This window comes from Notolepis coatsorum (assembly GCF_963971535.1).
Source record: "Notolepis coatsorum genome assembly, chromosome: 5".
Classification (NCBI taxonomy): Eukaryota; Metazoa; Chordata; class Actinopteri; order Aulopiformes; family Paralepididae; genus Notolepis; species Notolepis coatsorum.
Window position 1 is genome coordinate 120,258,649 of NC_140169.1, and position 16,842 is coordinate 120,275,490.

The window sequence follows — 16,842 nt, forward strand, 5'->3', positions numbered from 1 at the left end:
ATCTTCATTTCAGAGAATAAAATTTCCTCTTTAATCCATGAGCCATGAGTCACGCACAACAAAGCACTCTGGGCCCAGAGTCACCAGCATTGATTATGAACCTCGTCCTCCAATACAACAAAACCCTCCTTCTAATGACGCTCTCATAAAGGGTTGCTGTCACTCTCTGCTTGGAGGACTAACATTCACTCATGATATGTATAAATTCACTTATGATGTGTATAAATTCACTCATGATGTGTATACATACATTCACTTATGATATGTATAGATTAACTTATGATGTGTATAAATTAACTTATGATGTGTATAAATTCACTCATGATGTGTATAAATTCACTTATGATGTGTATAAAATTTATTCATGATGTGTATAAATTCACTTATGATATGTATAGATTCACTTATGATGTGTATACAATTAATTCATGATGTGTATAAATTCACTTATGATGTGTATAGATTCACTTATGATGCATATAAATTCACTTGTGATATGTATAGATTCATTTATTATTATGAATCTATACATAGTTATTTATACTTTATATGACATTTTCGAATATTTTGAAAATTGTTACGTTTGCTGATGATACTAATTTACTTGGTTCAGGGGAGGACATAAAAGAATAATTGAAAACAGTAGAAAGGGAATTGATAAAGTTAAAGAAATGGTTTGATAGGAATAAGTTGTCTCTTAATGAAAACAAAACAAAATGTATGGTATTTGGTGGTGTTCCTACCGACTGTGAAATTAAACTGAATTTAAATGGAACTGAAATTGAAAGAGTATATGAAACAAAATTCTTAGGTGTGATTATAGATCACAAACTCTGTTGGAAGCCACATAGACAATATATCAAAGGTAAATTTGCCAAATCTGTTGGCATTCTGTACAAAACAAGGGAGCTGTTAAATCAGAAATGTTTGCATATATTGTATTTTTCACTCGTTGTGCCATACATGTCATATTGTGTTGAGGTCTGGGGGAATGTTTATAAAACAAATATAGATCCTATTATTAAACTACAGAAAAGAGCTATTAGAATAATAAACAAAGCGACAAATCCATTATTCATAAAGTCCTGCACATAAAAACATTGGAAATAATTTTTCGTGCTAAGAGTAAAAGCCTACCAGTTTGTATTCAATGTCTCTTTCAACCAAGAGAAGGAAAGTATAATTTAAGAGGGTTATGTATTCTTAAAACATGTAAAAAGGTAAGAACTAATATAAAAGCTAGATGTGTTTCAATTTTGGGAGTTAAATTATGGAATAGCCTTAGTGACGGGTTGAAGTTGTGTACTTCTCAGGGGAGATTTAAGGATAAAATAATTCAGGAGTACAGTTTTGAGTAAAAACATCAAACATTTGTTTTTTTCTTTCAAGAAATTATATCTTGCAGCATATTTTAAGTTTTTCTTTCTTATATTAAAATATATTTAGTTTTTAAGAATTTGTAAGGTTGGATTTTATGTGTGAGCTTGCGTTGAATATATTTGTGATTTATTTTTTTATTTTCTATTCCACACGGGTGTGTTTGATTTGTCTGTAAACAAGACCGAAAAATAAACTTCATTCATTCAAACTTCATTCATTCATTTATCATATATAGATTCACTATATAGATGCCACACATGAGGGTTAGTGAAAAGTTAACAGACAAGTGACAATGGACCTCATGATCGAAAGTGTACATAACTATCTTCGTAAGTAGTTTGTACGAACACATTTACGAAAGTCCTCCTCCGGATGCCTGAACGTGTGAAAAGGTGTTTGTAAAAATGGCCAAAATGTTCTCATCTGAATGAAGAACGTCACTCATTCTTTTTTTTCTATAAAATCTTTTTATAAAAAAAAATTCCCACATGAAACAAGACACTACACAATACAATACAATAATAATAATAATAATACATAAAAAGACATCACAGGACAGTAACTTATTACAATAATGATAAGACAATAATAGATACAGACTGTATAGTGACAATCATGAGCCCCCTCCATCACCATACACAGCAGCCACGATCCCCAGTATTATTCAGCAATCGAGATTTATATGCGCTCTTTTAGCTTTGTAACAGCAGCCAACCAGATCGCGATATTAGACTCATTAACCCCTATAACATGCACTGGATATCTCCAGATAAATCACATCAAGATAGGTGAGAAACCATACCTTCGGGCAGAGTTTGTCTGGGTGAATCCAACGTGAGGCAATACATTTTTTGGCGGCTGTGAGTAATCAGGTAGTTTCAACATAGCTGCAGTGTGTACAGCATAAAAGTTAGCATCATACAAATTAGGGGCGTATGCAGAGATCAGCGCACTTTTCCGGTTAGAGCATTCTATTTTAGCAATAGTAATTCGACCATCTGCATCAGACCACACATCTAACAGTTTAATATTCAAATTTCGCTTCGCTATTATGGCTACCCCTCGGGCCTTGGTGCTAAAAGAAGAAGAACTTATGTTATGGTCAAATCTATTTGCCATGCGTTATCAGCCAATAAAAGGTGCGTTTCACTCAGTAAAGCAAGGTCCACTTCCTTCCTTTTTAGCTACGTTAGTACACTTGTGCGTTTATGCGGTATATATTGAGACCCCCTGTATTCCAGATCAGGATATTCAAATTAGCCATAGTCGAAAAGGGCTGCCGTATGGTTGAATGTGATTCGTTTGGAGTAAAGCATTAGAACAGATACATATCCACTCGTTAAGGTCCTATTGAGTTCCGAGCGTGAGCGTGAAAACAAAAATAAAATAGAGCGAGTCGACTGGAAAGAAAAACAAAAAACAACACAATCCCCCATTCCCTCCCCCCTCCCCCCATCAGAGTACTTGCGACACAGTCATACACCACAGGAGGACATTCCTGTTGTGCCTGGTTCTCCTCAACCAGTACTGTCTAGTATGGACTCACCTCGGGTCTCCCCTGACACGGTCAGAACAAGGTCAGGCAGAGAGGTAGTCAGACCTCATAGACTAGATCTGTGAGCGGAACATTGTTTGATTTTTTTTGAATGTACACGTAAAGAGTGCATTGTTTGATGTTCTAATGTACACGTAAAAAGTGCATTGTCTAACCAGTTTCATAAATACATTTATTCTGTAAGTGAATGTTATGTGAAGATGTTCATGTGAAACGGGAAATGTTAATGTTATTCTAACAGGTCAAAAAGGGAGATGTGGTGTAAGCCAATAGCCTAGAGGAGTGGGCGGGACTTGAGTAGAGTTCAGAGTGCAATTGTGTATGCTCACGACATGTTGTATGGATATACACGGAGGTACATTAAAAGCTATAACTACGGTACCTACTGTCTGCTCATTGAGGTATATAGGAACACATTACACGACACGATCTGCCTCACAGAGACATGGCTGGATGAATCGGTGACCGACGCTGCAGTCTCCCCGCCCGGCTTCACATTATTCCGAGCCGACAGATCCGAGGCTCTCAGTCTGAAATCGATTGGCGGTGGAATCAGCTTCATGATCAACGAGCGCTGGTGCAATAATTCCACCCTTCTGCACAGGTACTGCTCGCCCCACCTCGAATTCATGTCTGTGAAATGCCGACCTTTTTACCTCCCCAGAGAGTTTGCCTCTGTAATCCTAACAGGAGTATATATTCCACCCACTCAGTCGACTGAAGTGAGCGACAGGGCTATCAACGAGCTGTCGCGCCATATCTCCGACCTGGAACGCAAGCACGCCGACTGTAACATCACGTGCTGGGAGACTTTAATCGCACCAATTTATTTAAAGAACTCCCACATTATAAACAACAAATCGACCGCCCCACGAGAGAACAGCAGATACTCGACCACTGTTACAACACCATAACATCCGCCTACAGTGCGCAGGTAACAGCTCCCCTCGGAAACTCTGATCACGCTATAATTCACTTGGTTCCTACCTACACTCAGAAAGTCAGGTCTGTCAAACCTCATTCTAGGAAAGTTCAAATCTGGTCAGACGATGCTATTGAAACACTTAGAGCCTGCTTTGAATATACTGACTGGTCTATTTTTAGTGAGGCCTGTGACAATCTAGACTCCTACACAGACACAGTGTCATCCTATATAGATTTTTGTTTTAATCTCCATATCCCCACTAAATCTGTTAAAACCTATGGTAACAATAAACCGTGGTTCTCAAGTCAAGTCAAGTCAAGAGTTTTATTTGTCACGGCATACAAGTATACAATGAAATGCGGGTGGTCTTGCCCACAACTATGTGCAATACAGTGGTACAACATATAATAGAATCCAATAAAAACAACATTGTGCAATAACAGGTAACAGGTAACATGGTGTGACATCTCGGTATCTGTACATAGTTATTTACAGAGCATATAGGACATGCTAGGTAGCTTTGGTAGTGCAATACACTGTTACTGTTGCTATACTAATTTAAAGTGGCCTTTCCTTTTGGCAATAAGTGTGGGTGAGTGCGGCATGAGTGTGTGCCCGCTCATGTTAAATGTTAAAGTGGCTGCTAGTGCACAGCGTGCGTGTCGTGTGTGTGCTCATGTGTGCTTGTGTGTGGATAGTTCAGTGTTCTGTGGCACTCAATGTTCATTGTTCAAGGCTCTGATGGCCTGGGGGAAGAAGCTGAGCCTCTCTGTCCTAGTAGCTGGGGTTCGCAGGCGTCTGCCTGACCTCAGCAGCTGGAACAGGCTGTTATTGGGGTGGTGGGGGTCTTTCATTATTCTGCAGGCTCTGGATTTGCACCTCTTGTTGTATAGAACCTGCAGGGGAGGTAGTGCAATACCCGTGGTACGCTCGGCTGAGCGCACCACTCTCTGTAGGGCCTTCTTGTCCTGTGCCGTGCTGTTTCCATACCAGGCAGTGATGTTTCCGGTCAGGATGCTCTCTACAGCTCCTGAGTAGAAGGACTGGAGTATCTTCCCTGATACTCTGAACTTCCTTAACTGTCTCAGGTGGTAGAGGCACTGCTTCGCCTTCTTTACTACTGTGTCTATGTGTGTTGACCATGTCAGATCCTCTGAGATGTGGACCCCCAGGTACTTAAAGCTGTCTTGTGTAGTGTTTGGTGAATTTATTGTATATTTGCACATTCTCTGTGTACTTCACTTACAGTACTCTATTCACTGAGAAGTAAATGTGTTTTAGGTTAAGCACAGCAGTGTGTAACTGGTTCAAACAGAATTAAGTCATATGAAACGTGTGTTTCATATGGTAACAAAATGTAGTTTTTATAAATTAGTGTATAGTTTGTGTTTAATTTAGCAAAGGATCTGAGGTGTTCTGATAATTGTGTGTGTGGTTGTGCTAATTGTGTGTAGTGGTTTGAAACACCGGGCCCTGTTTTCAAAATCGTGCTTAAGCAATCGAAGCAAAATTATATACATAATGTTTCAGTCTTCTCATGAAAAAAATATTAGATTTTGGGGTCTTTTCCTGCCTTTGGTCCGCTTTGCATTCACATCTCAAATGAACTGCAGCAGGGTTCACTTGCAAGAGTGAATGAGCTTTCACACCACCCCAAACCAACCGGACTATCCGAGGAAATGAACCAGGGTTCGATTAAAGCTTATTATAGTTTATCACAGTATCATGAGCATGTCTTTGTCAGTGGACACTGGACATGGGTATGGATGGCTCCAGGTGCTGCTGCGTTAAAGTGCACATCTTCAATACCTATCTGTACTATTTAAAAGCACAGTGCAGGACACACTCAAAGGTTATCGCACCTCAGAGATGGCAGTGGACATGTATGACAGGACAAAGGCCATATGTAATGGCCTTGGGATTGAGGAACATACTACCAGCCAAAGGAGGAAGCAGAAAAGGATGGACGAGTATTTGAGTCATCTTGTGGCACAAGCTCAGACCTCATGGAGATCAGCTGAGACAGAGACTGTTCTATCCAGTCCTCGACAAAATGCTGCAAGAGCTTGAGAGCAGGTTCTCATGAGTTGGAGAACAACGTATGAGAGGCATACAGGCATGTTATGCAGCCTCAGACCAGTTTCGCTCAGTGGAATTGCTGCAACCCCTCCCCACACATTACAATATCCAACTACTGCCAGAGGAGATCAGAGTTGCAAAGTGTTTCCTGGCCAGGACAGGCAGAGATGCAGTCCCTACTATCCAAAGTGTCTTTTCCCTCCTGGATGATAATAATAATAATGCATTTGATTTATAATGCGCCTTTCAAGACACACAAAAAAAAGTCCACAAATCGGTGAATGAAAAAATTATATAGGATCAAATGAAAACTACTACTTGCTAAAAATCGATGTTTAAAAGTACTAAAAACCAAAGAAAAATACCAAACACTAACAAACATTCAGCACAGACAATGGGGATGCTTCCATAAAAAAAAAAAAAAAAAATTAAACAATTTTTTTATTTTTTATTTTTAGATCCGGGGCTAGGAGAAAAACATCCGGGGCTAAAGTCCCGGAAGCCCAGGGCTAACGACGCCACTGGTACAAGGCCACCCAGAAAAAGCGGCATTGGGACGAGTTAACAGGTGATGTTAACGTGGTGTCAGGAGAGGAGCGCACAGGGGCTGAATTGAAGTCCAAAAAAATATTCAGCAGTCTGATGCTGCGCTTGACTTTGGAATGACTGCGCACTTGGCTTTCAAGGCCACCTCCTGCTCCGTTTGGGGGTTGGTGAGTGTGGTCATGAACCAGGGGGCAGCCCATAACCGTGATCTCCTAATAAAACAAGTCATTAGAATAATTGAAGCCTACTGTTGCTGCAACGTTTCATTACGCACGTATACAGTACGTACCAATTAGCCATGCGTCTCCAGCATCTCCTTGCTCGAGGTGCACACCCACAGTTCTGTAAGATGTAGGAGTTATGTACACCTCCTGGGAAACGTGAGACCAGCAGGTGGTTGATGCGCACATGCCCAAGGTGGACAGTACCTGGCACAGGGTTTGAGACTCTGGTCCGGCTCCTCAGTGCACGATCGATCAGCTATATCTTCTAGCAGCAGTAGATATACCTATTGTATGTGTGTGTGTGTGTGTGTGTGTGTGTGCGCGTGTGCGTGCGTGGGTGCGTGCGTGTGCGTGCGTGCGTGCAAGTGTGTGTGTGTGTGCGTACGTGCGTGCGTGCGCGCGTGTGTGTGTGTGTGTGTGTGTGTGTGTGTGTGTGTGTGTGTGTGTGCTGAGTGCAGGTACCCAGGAGCACGCAGCTCCATATGCATCCTCACCAAGCCGCCTGCATCAGGCTGCTGCATCGTTGCTAATAAGCTATACATTTATATGGAATTCGTTAAACTTACCCTTTGTGTCTGTTGTCATTTGTGTGGGTTCGATAGTGGTGGTAAATCCGGTTCATTTTATGGACTCGGGTTAGTCACTAAAGTGATGCGGTTCACTTGGGTCACTGAGCCCCCCCCCCCCCCCCCCCCCATAGCCTATAAGCCTATTTTTATCTGTTGTCTAACAATTATTATAATAATATAACTATAGTTTGTTGTTGTTTTGCTTACAATAAAATGTTAACCATGCATTTTTTTTATTTGATTGGATCTGGTGGTAAACTATCTAAATCATTGATTTGAATGAATTGGTCCCTACATGTATACTGTAGATGCCACGTGGTCAGGTGGGCAACCTAGGGGGAGTAGTGGCAAAAACAAATGGATCAGGAGATACGCTTGAAAATGTTATGTTTGACCTGATGGTGACGCTAGAGATAAGGTCATAGGGTCACCAAAATCAATATGGTTCTTCCTCTGAACATCATGAATGGGCTAAACTAATTTGACAAGATTAGAAGAAAAAAACGATTTGGGTTATCGTGTACACACCTTGGAACTTCTATCCCCAGGCCATCAGGATGCTCAATGACTCTATGTGACATCATCAACCCATCCAAACACTTATTGCACACACATCCACATGCACACACTCACTTTAGACACTTTAACACTACATTATATTTATCTATTTATTAAAAAGATTTGCACTACATTAATTCCTCATTTGCATTTAAAAGATGTGTCCCTCATTATGTCTGCATTTGTACCTCATTGTCTTTCACTGTACTTAGATTGTACTTAGGTTGTACTTTAGTTTGTATATTCTATTGTATATTGTATAGTGTTATTCCTCCTTTACTTTTTTTAATGTATGAAGCACATTCTCAGGGGCTCACACAGAACCAAGCATTTCACTGTGAAGCACATTATATGTGACAAATAAAAACAAACTTGAACTTGAAACTTGAAATCTGCAACGGTCAGGGTGTATCCATGATATCCCCAACACTGTCGTCTTCGGGATATAACAATGTAGCAGGCAACCCTCTATAGAGAGATTCTCTAGTCAGTTAGTCAGGACTATCATTAATACTTACAGTATGATATATAGCCTACTTATAATTCATGTCCATGAAACTTGCTTTTGATGTAATATTTCCTCTCCCTGCGCTCCCATATCAAAGGCACACACACAGTGGGAGCTGCCAGCTGAACCATGCTATCTGAGGACACAGCCATCTTTGAGATGCGGTTGGAGCTTCGAGAAGGGATTCCCAATAACTGAGCCCATGGGTCCTGGTCTCTCACTCTACACTTGACAAGCTGACATTAGATCGCCTGTCATGATTAACTTATGATCAAGAGCCTACTACTGCGCTGCCTATTACAAGATACAAGATACAAGATACTTTAATGCCACACAATTATGGTTGGTGGTAATTGTTTTTGGTACAGCATGTTAATTAGCACTGGGACATTAACATGAAACATCAAACGCCCCCCCCCCCCCTCCCACCTCCCAATCCCCACAATAAATACAGGACAGTCACATATAACAGTGTCAGTCAGTGTCGGATGCTTGCCCATCTGTGCAAGGGGGGGCGGGCCAGGGCGTTTATTGTTCGGATGGCTGTGGGGGAAAAAACTGTTTCTGAAGCGTGTGTGTTTGGTTAAAATTTACCTGTAGCGACCTGAGGGCATGCGCTGGAATATGTGGTGTGCTGGCTGGGTGGGAGGGATCGTTGACTATTTTACCAGAGCGGGTGACAGTACGTGAGGTGTAGATGGAGTCCAGAGAGGGGAGGGGGCAGCCAATTACTATTATCCCTGTACCCAAAAAATCCAAGCCTGCTTGCCTCAACGACTACCGCCCTGTAGCTCTCACCTCCATAGCCATGAAGTGCTTTGAGAAACTAGTAAAGGGCTACATCTGCTCCTCCCTCCCCATCAACATGGACCCCCTGCAATTTGCATACCGCCCCAACAGGTCCACGGAGGACGCCATAGCCCATGTGCTGCACACAGCAGCATCACACCTGGACAAGAGGCAGGGGAACTATGTGAGAATGCTATTCATCGACTACAGCTCGGCATTCAATACCATAGTCCCCTCCATACTCATAGCCAAGCTCAGGGACCTGGGCTTGAACTATGACCTCTGCCAGTGGGTCTTGGACTTCCTGACTGGCAGACCCCAGGTGGTGAGAGCAGGCAACTGCACCTCCTCATCCATCACCCTCAACATAGGGGCCCCCCAGGGCTGTGTTCTGAGTCCCCTCCTCTACTCCCTGTACACACACGACTGTGTGGCTCAGCGGAGTAGCAATACAATCATCAAATTTGCTGACAACACAGTGGTGGTGGGCCTGATCTCTGCCAACGACGAGAGGGCCTACCTGGAAGAGGTCAAGGTCCTGGCGGGATGGTGCCAGGAAAACAGCCTCTCCCTGAACGTCAGCAAAACAAAGGAGATGATTGTGGACTTCAGGAGGTCGGGGGTCAAGGACTACAGCCCCCTCAGCATCGACGGGGCACCGGTTGAGAGAGTCAACAGCTTTAAGTACCTCGGAGCCTACATATCCGAGGACTTGACATGGACCACACACATTGACAGTGTTGTGAAGAAGGCACGACAACGCCTCTACTTCCTCAGGCGCCTAAGGAAGTTCCAAGTCAGTCAGAAGATCCTTAAGAACTTCTACTCATGTACAATAGAGAGCATCTTGACCGGCAACATCACCTCCTGGTTTGGGAATAGCACTGCACAAGACCGAAGCAGACTACAAAGAGTGACACGTTCAGCCGAACGCACAATTGGAGGGGGGCTCCCCACCCTCCAGAACATTTACAACAAGCGTTGCAAGGGCAAGGCTAAGAGAATCATTAAAGACTCCAGTCACCCGAACAACTGCCTCTTTGAACTGCTGCGGTCAGGCAAGCGATACCGGAGTCTCAAGGCGAGCACAGAAAGACTCAGAAGAAGCTTCTATCCCCAGGCCATCAGGCTGCTAAACGAACAATGAACACTACACAACAACAACCACCAAACGCACATAGCACACACATCCACACGCACACACTCACTTTAAACAAACACACTGTAGCACCCACTCCTCACACTTTATAGCACACACCCACTTTAAACAAACACACTGTAGCACCCACTCCCCACACTTTATATTTATTGATGAAGGATTGCACTACAACTCGTACACCTTACTGTAAATTGTACCTAAATTGTACCTCATCCCATTTCTGCTTTGCACTATATAGTACTGTACATTAGTACACTGCATAGTATTGTATATTATATGGTAACTCAGAACATTGTACATATGTCTATACCGAACACTGTGACCTCATTTTCTTCTTCTAAATTACATGCTATACTATGTTATTTGATACTATCTTGTCTAGCACAGTCTCTGGAGCGTAACAGTAAGAAGCATTTTGTATGAAAGTATTCTGTACTTCTGTATGACAACTATTAAAGAAACTTGAATTATTTTGGAGGCTGTCTTGGTGATGCATTGGAGTTTGTGTTTGGTGTGTTTGTCAGTGGAACCGTACCAGACTGTGATGGATGAGGTGAGGATGCTTTGAATTATGGCGGTGTAGAATTGGACCAGCAGGTGTTGTTGGACTCTGTAGTTGCCTGAGGAAGTAGAGGTGCTGCCTGTACTACAGTAGCTACTGTACTGAGTGTAGTACTCATTGGCCCAGTGCAATGGAGCTCAGATGTAGGTAGTGGTAAGAGACCTTTGAGGATACAATGAGTCATTCTGACTGGAAGGCCCAAACGTCCTTATCTTTGCTGGGTTTCCTGACAAAGTGGAACACAGATAATCTTACAGAGTCCCACTTCCCAACTACTTGCAACTGATCACAATACTGCAGTGCTGTGCTGTTCCTCCACCCTGGTGAGGAATGCTTTGATAAATAAAAACATGTTGTTCTCCCTTCAGCGGCCAGAGGATGTTGAGGAAACAGGCAGACAAACAAAAGCTTGCGGTATCCACCGTAGTAGCCTACTAATGCAGGATAGATGCATAATGGACATCTGTGTTGGCTACATTTGTAGAAACCTAGCCCAGACCACAAGACAAGTACCGGAGAGAGTTGGTGGATGTAGTGGTTAGCTAGATATTGTTACGAACTGATTTGCTAAACTAGGAAACAACCTGTAACAGCTGGCTAAAGCCTGTTGTGGGGAAGAGGAGAGGACGGAACAATGAAAATGGCTCCCTCCTACAGTACCTCCAGCCAACTACACACCCTCAAGACCCTGTGGTAACATTGACTGTGTATTTCATAACTAATATGTGTGAATAATTAGAGAACCATAATATAAAAGCCAGGTGTACCTTTCAACAGCAGAATGGATTTTCAGTGCTAAAGTAAGGAGCTGATACTGGTGGCACAGAGACAGCCACTCAACCCCCACTCGTGACTAAAGACTGTATGTAAATGTACCCACTAGAAACAAAGGAACTGAAAAGTCACACTCAGCGCCTAACAAGATTACAGACAGAGGGAAACAGAGGTCTAGGCACAGGCCTAACTTGCTTTTCCTAAAGGTTCATGGAAATTCTTAAACAATATCATATTAATTAAACCATATTAGATAAAAGATATTTTAATATCATATAGAATGTCAAACTGGTTATTTAAGTAATAATGCTATTTCACTCTGGTTGTAAAGCTTGCTAGGATCTAAACCTTAGAACTATAAATGCAGTCTGGGAAAAAGCAGGCTTGTTATACTTAATATAGGAAATCTGGTATTAAAATATAGACAAACTCCACATTGGGTAAATGCTGAATAAATATGTAACTTCTTACATTTAAGGTACAGATTAGAAAAGGTTAGTGTTAAAACTGTCCAGTCATCAAAAAAGTCACATGAAGACCCTCGCTGTGGATACTGGAAGAAGACACAGACGGGGGCTGCAGGGACCAGCCCACACCCCAAAGAAGAAGACAGGGGGGCGGGTACGCCCTCCCAGAAGACAAATCTAATTGGACCAAACGTATTATTAGAATGTGCTAGGATTGGTAGATATCTGGGTATATAATAAGAAACGCAGTGGTAGAGAGATAGGCCATAAACCACCAGGGGGTTTCTGTATCTCTCAACCGATCCACCCACAGACTGCTGATTATACGTGAGTAAATCATGGGAAACACCATTTGGTGTTTAAAGTTTAGTGTAATCCTTAATATCTGAAACCAGGTTTACTCATGTGTAAATGCTCAGCAAGACTCTATTTCATTGATGTTAACATGACTACTGTTATGTACAGACTGGGTTTGATGTGCAAACCTTATTAATCCTTTGTACAAACATGTGTTGATGTACTATGAAATAATCCTTGTATGTAAAAAGCAACCTTCTAATTCACTCTGAGCCCCGAGGCAAAATAAATAATGAGTTTTGAACTATAGTTCCTTCTTTGCCTGGCCTGCACAGTTTATTTCTCCACTCAGTGGAGAAAGACCATTCTATCATTATGACCTTCTTCCTTTTCCAGATAGCAATCTCATTGTACTGCAAATCACCTTAGATATTGATTAGAAATATACGACAACCCCTACGCTCTGCATCCTCTGGCCGCCTCAGACCCACTCCTATCCGAGCTCCAGGGGGGTCATCAAAGAGAAGCAGGCTATTCTCGGTCCTTGCTCCGCAATGGTGGAATGAACTTCCCACCAGTCAGGACTGCCGAAACCCGCCGCGATTTTAAAACTAAAAACACACTTCAATCAATATCTGAAATGAAGAAAGAAAGAAAATAAAAAGACTAACCTTTGTACTGTCTTTTACTATCATGCACTTTGCTACTAAGGAATCTACCGTGCCTATATTACTACCTATATGCTAATATGTCTATACTACTACTACTACGCACTCATGACTGTAGCACTCAGCTCAACACTGTTTGACAAACAATGTTACTTACCCTTAGCTGCCAGAGTTGTACCCTTCCTGCTTACTTGTCGTACAGAACTTGTGAGTTGCTTTGGATAAAAGCATCAGCTAAATTACTAAATGTAAATGAAATAGATAGAGCATTGGGGTATGTGTCAGCAGTGTCATGGAAGCCACGTACTCTTCGGTCTTTCCATGTGTCGGAGCAGCTCACACTGTTCGTTGTGATAGCGATATTTACATGTGAATTTTAGAGTGTCCCTTTTGTGTTGCGGTAATTAAGTTGTGTGGCACGAGTGCTGTCCCACATCCAGTCCATCCACCTGTTTATCATCTGCAGTCCACTGTGCAGAGGATTTTAGGACGGTGGTCCAAATTACAGACTCAGTTCCAAAAAACTAACATTCCAAAACATGCTTCTCCCTCGATTCACACAAACTACCATCAATGCATCGTTCAAACACAGCTGTTCCACCTTCTTTATCAGTCCCAGGTGGGATGAGTAGCCAATCACTGCATGGGCTACCTGTGACGTCATACACACTGCTTTTAAGGTGACATACCCAGTGCACATGAAATTAAAGATATATAGAGAAATGTAAATTATAGTCAAACATAGGGGAGGGTATTTTCATGAATGAATGAATGAATGAATGAAAACTTTATTTAACAGATTGCAGAATGGGTACAATACAGTACGGCTCAATACATACAATTGTTAAGGGGATGCAGACCTGAGAAAGACGTTTGTCTTGTTTCCATCAGGGTCCCCCATTTTCAATTCATATAGACATTTATGACATACACAACATACATGACATTTATGGCATAGGGACATATAGGTATTTAGTACTGATACATTTGTGACATAGGCGGTATTCAAATATACAGTACTGTTACCCCTAGATCCTGACAGAGTATATACATATGATGGGGAGGGGACTGTACATTAGGAGGGGGTGGGTGGGTGGGAGGGAAATATACATACGGCGGGGAGGGAATATATACATGCGGTGGGGAGGAGACTGTCTATTAGGAGGTGGTGGGGGTTTTGGGCATTTACGGTGGCCAGTTTCGAATTGCAGCCTCCCGTAGGTGCTCTTTAAGAGCGGTTTTGAATGTGGGCAGGGATTCACATTCCTTTACAGCTTTGGGTAGGGCGTTCCACATTGTTGTGGCATAATTGCAAAACGTGTTTAGTCCCTTGTTTGAGCCGAATCTGGTGTAGTGGTTGTGGTATTCACTGACCTTTGGGAAGTATTTTGACATGTACATGGGCACCCCGGTCGTATAGTGTATCTTGTAGACCAGGCCCATTGCAAGTTGCTGTACTCTGTCGTCTACTCTAAGCCATCCTAGGTTGGCAAAGTGGGCAGGGGTGAGGTGGGTTCTGGGGTTCAGGTCAAGCAGTAGTCTGACCAGTTTGTTTTGTGATGTTTGTAATTTTGTTTTAAGCGCCTTTGAGGTGCTTTGGTACCATGAGGTGCACGCATAGTCATAGTACCCTTGAATGAGTGCTCCTGCCAGAGTCTTCAGGGTATTCTTGTTTACCAGAGAGGAGATCCGGTACAAGAATCTAGTTCGTTGGTTGACTTTTTTTATTACATTGGATGCCATTTTGTCACAGGAAAGATTTGCCTCTAGGATGGAACCCAGGTAGGTAATTTCGTCTTTCCTTGTGACAATATTGTCACCCACTGTAACTGAGAATCCGTCGGTCTTGCTGAGTTTGTTATTTGAACCGAAGAGAATGGACTCTGTTTTGCCCATGTGTAATGATAGTTTGTTATCAGCGAGCCATATGCAGATTTTGCCTAGTTCCGTGCTGAGGGTTTTTTCAACCTGCAATTTGTTCTTGTCAGAGACCAGCAGGGCTGAGTCGTCCGCAAACAGGAACAAATTGCAGTCACAGGCTGACGACATGTCATTTGCATAAATTAGGAAGAGTAGCGGTCCTAGTATGCTTCCTTGTGGAACACCACAGCTCACTGTGAGGGGGGGGGATAGAGTACCGTTTACCTCTACCATCTGTTCTCTCCCCTCTAGGTAGGATTGCATCCAGCTCACTGATAGGCTATCAAAACCAATTGCTTTTAGCTTGTCCATTAGAATGGAGTGATTGACAGTGTCGAAGGCCTTTTGTAGGTCCAGCATGACCATGCCGCAGTATTTGCCCGCGTCCACCTCTTGTTTGATGTAGTCGTTCAAATAGAGGAGGCATGTGTCAGTGGAGTGGGACGTTCTGAAGCCAGATTGGAATTCGTAGATTAGGTTTTTTTCCGCCAGGTACTTTTCGACCTGTTCGTAGACTATTTTCTCCATGACTTTCGAGATGGAGGTAAGAATAGAAACAGGGCGGTAGTTGCCTGGGTCTAATTTGCTGCCCTTTTTGTGTAGAGGGGTCACTCTCGCAATTTTGAAGTCCTTGGGGACGTGCCCCTGTCTTATAGAGAGGTTTATTATGTGTGTGATGACTGGGGTGATGGCGGCTGCTGCGTCTCTGAGGAATTTGGAGGGGATGTTGTCATGGCCAGTGGCCTTGTTAGGTTGGAGGGCGCTCAATTTTTTGAGTACCTCATCGGTTGTTACCATTTCAAGTTTGAAGTCGTCTTTGTGGACCCCTAGGTTTTTGTAGTATGCTACTATGTGTTCTACCCCATACTGCCCTGAGTGGGAGGGTAGTTTGTTTACCAGTGTTGTGGCTATGTTTGTGAAGAAGATGTTTAAGTAATTGGCTACATCCAGCTTGTCTGTGATGAGCGTGTTGTCCGTCTTTATGTTTATGTTTGAGAATCTGGTTTTAAGTTTTTTACTGCAGCCTAGTTGATTATTGAGTAATTTCCAAAGTTCGCGGGGTTTGTTTTTGTTTTCCTCAGTTTTGTCGTTGATGAAATTTCTTTTTGCGGTTCTGATCATGGTGTTTACGTCATTTCTTAGTCTGTTTCTTTGGATTTTTAGTTCAACCACGTGGGCTTGGAGTTCACTGTTTGAGCTTTTGGAAAGCTTTGTCTGACTTTTATGAAGTTCAGAGCATTTTTTGTCTCTGGTTTTCATAGCGGCCAGTATTTCAGTGTGCATCCATGCCTCAGCGCGATTTTTAACCCTGGTGGTTCTTATCGGTGCCATGTTGTTGAGTATTGTTGTGAATTTGGTTTTGAATCCAAGCCATGTTTCTTCAACCTGTGTACCACTGAGCTCATCTGACCAGTCCAAGCTCCCCAGTTCTAGGTTAAAGGCCTCTCTAGAGTAAGTTTTGAGGTCTCTAGATGTGACTGTTTTGTGACAGCCGGCCTTCTGTTTTAGCTTTTTGCGGGTACAGAAAATCATATAATGATCACTTAACCCGCATGCTATCACCCCTTTACTGGAGATCATGGACTTGTCAGAGGTCAAAATGAGGTCAATGGTGGTTTGTGTCGAATCGCATACCCTTGTGGGTTGGGTGATTAGCTGGCTGAAACCGTCATCATGTGTAACAATATCCAATGGAGTTTTTGGACCACTAGTGTATGAAATTGCAGGTGCCATGAAGCACAGTATGAGTCCCAGAGAATTTACAAAGGTTATATCAGGTAGCAAATGTATCCAGTTGATATTACAATGTGAATGTATGTGAGTGAATATAAACAAAAGCAAGTGGTTTACAAGAAAAGGTT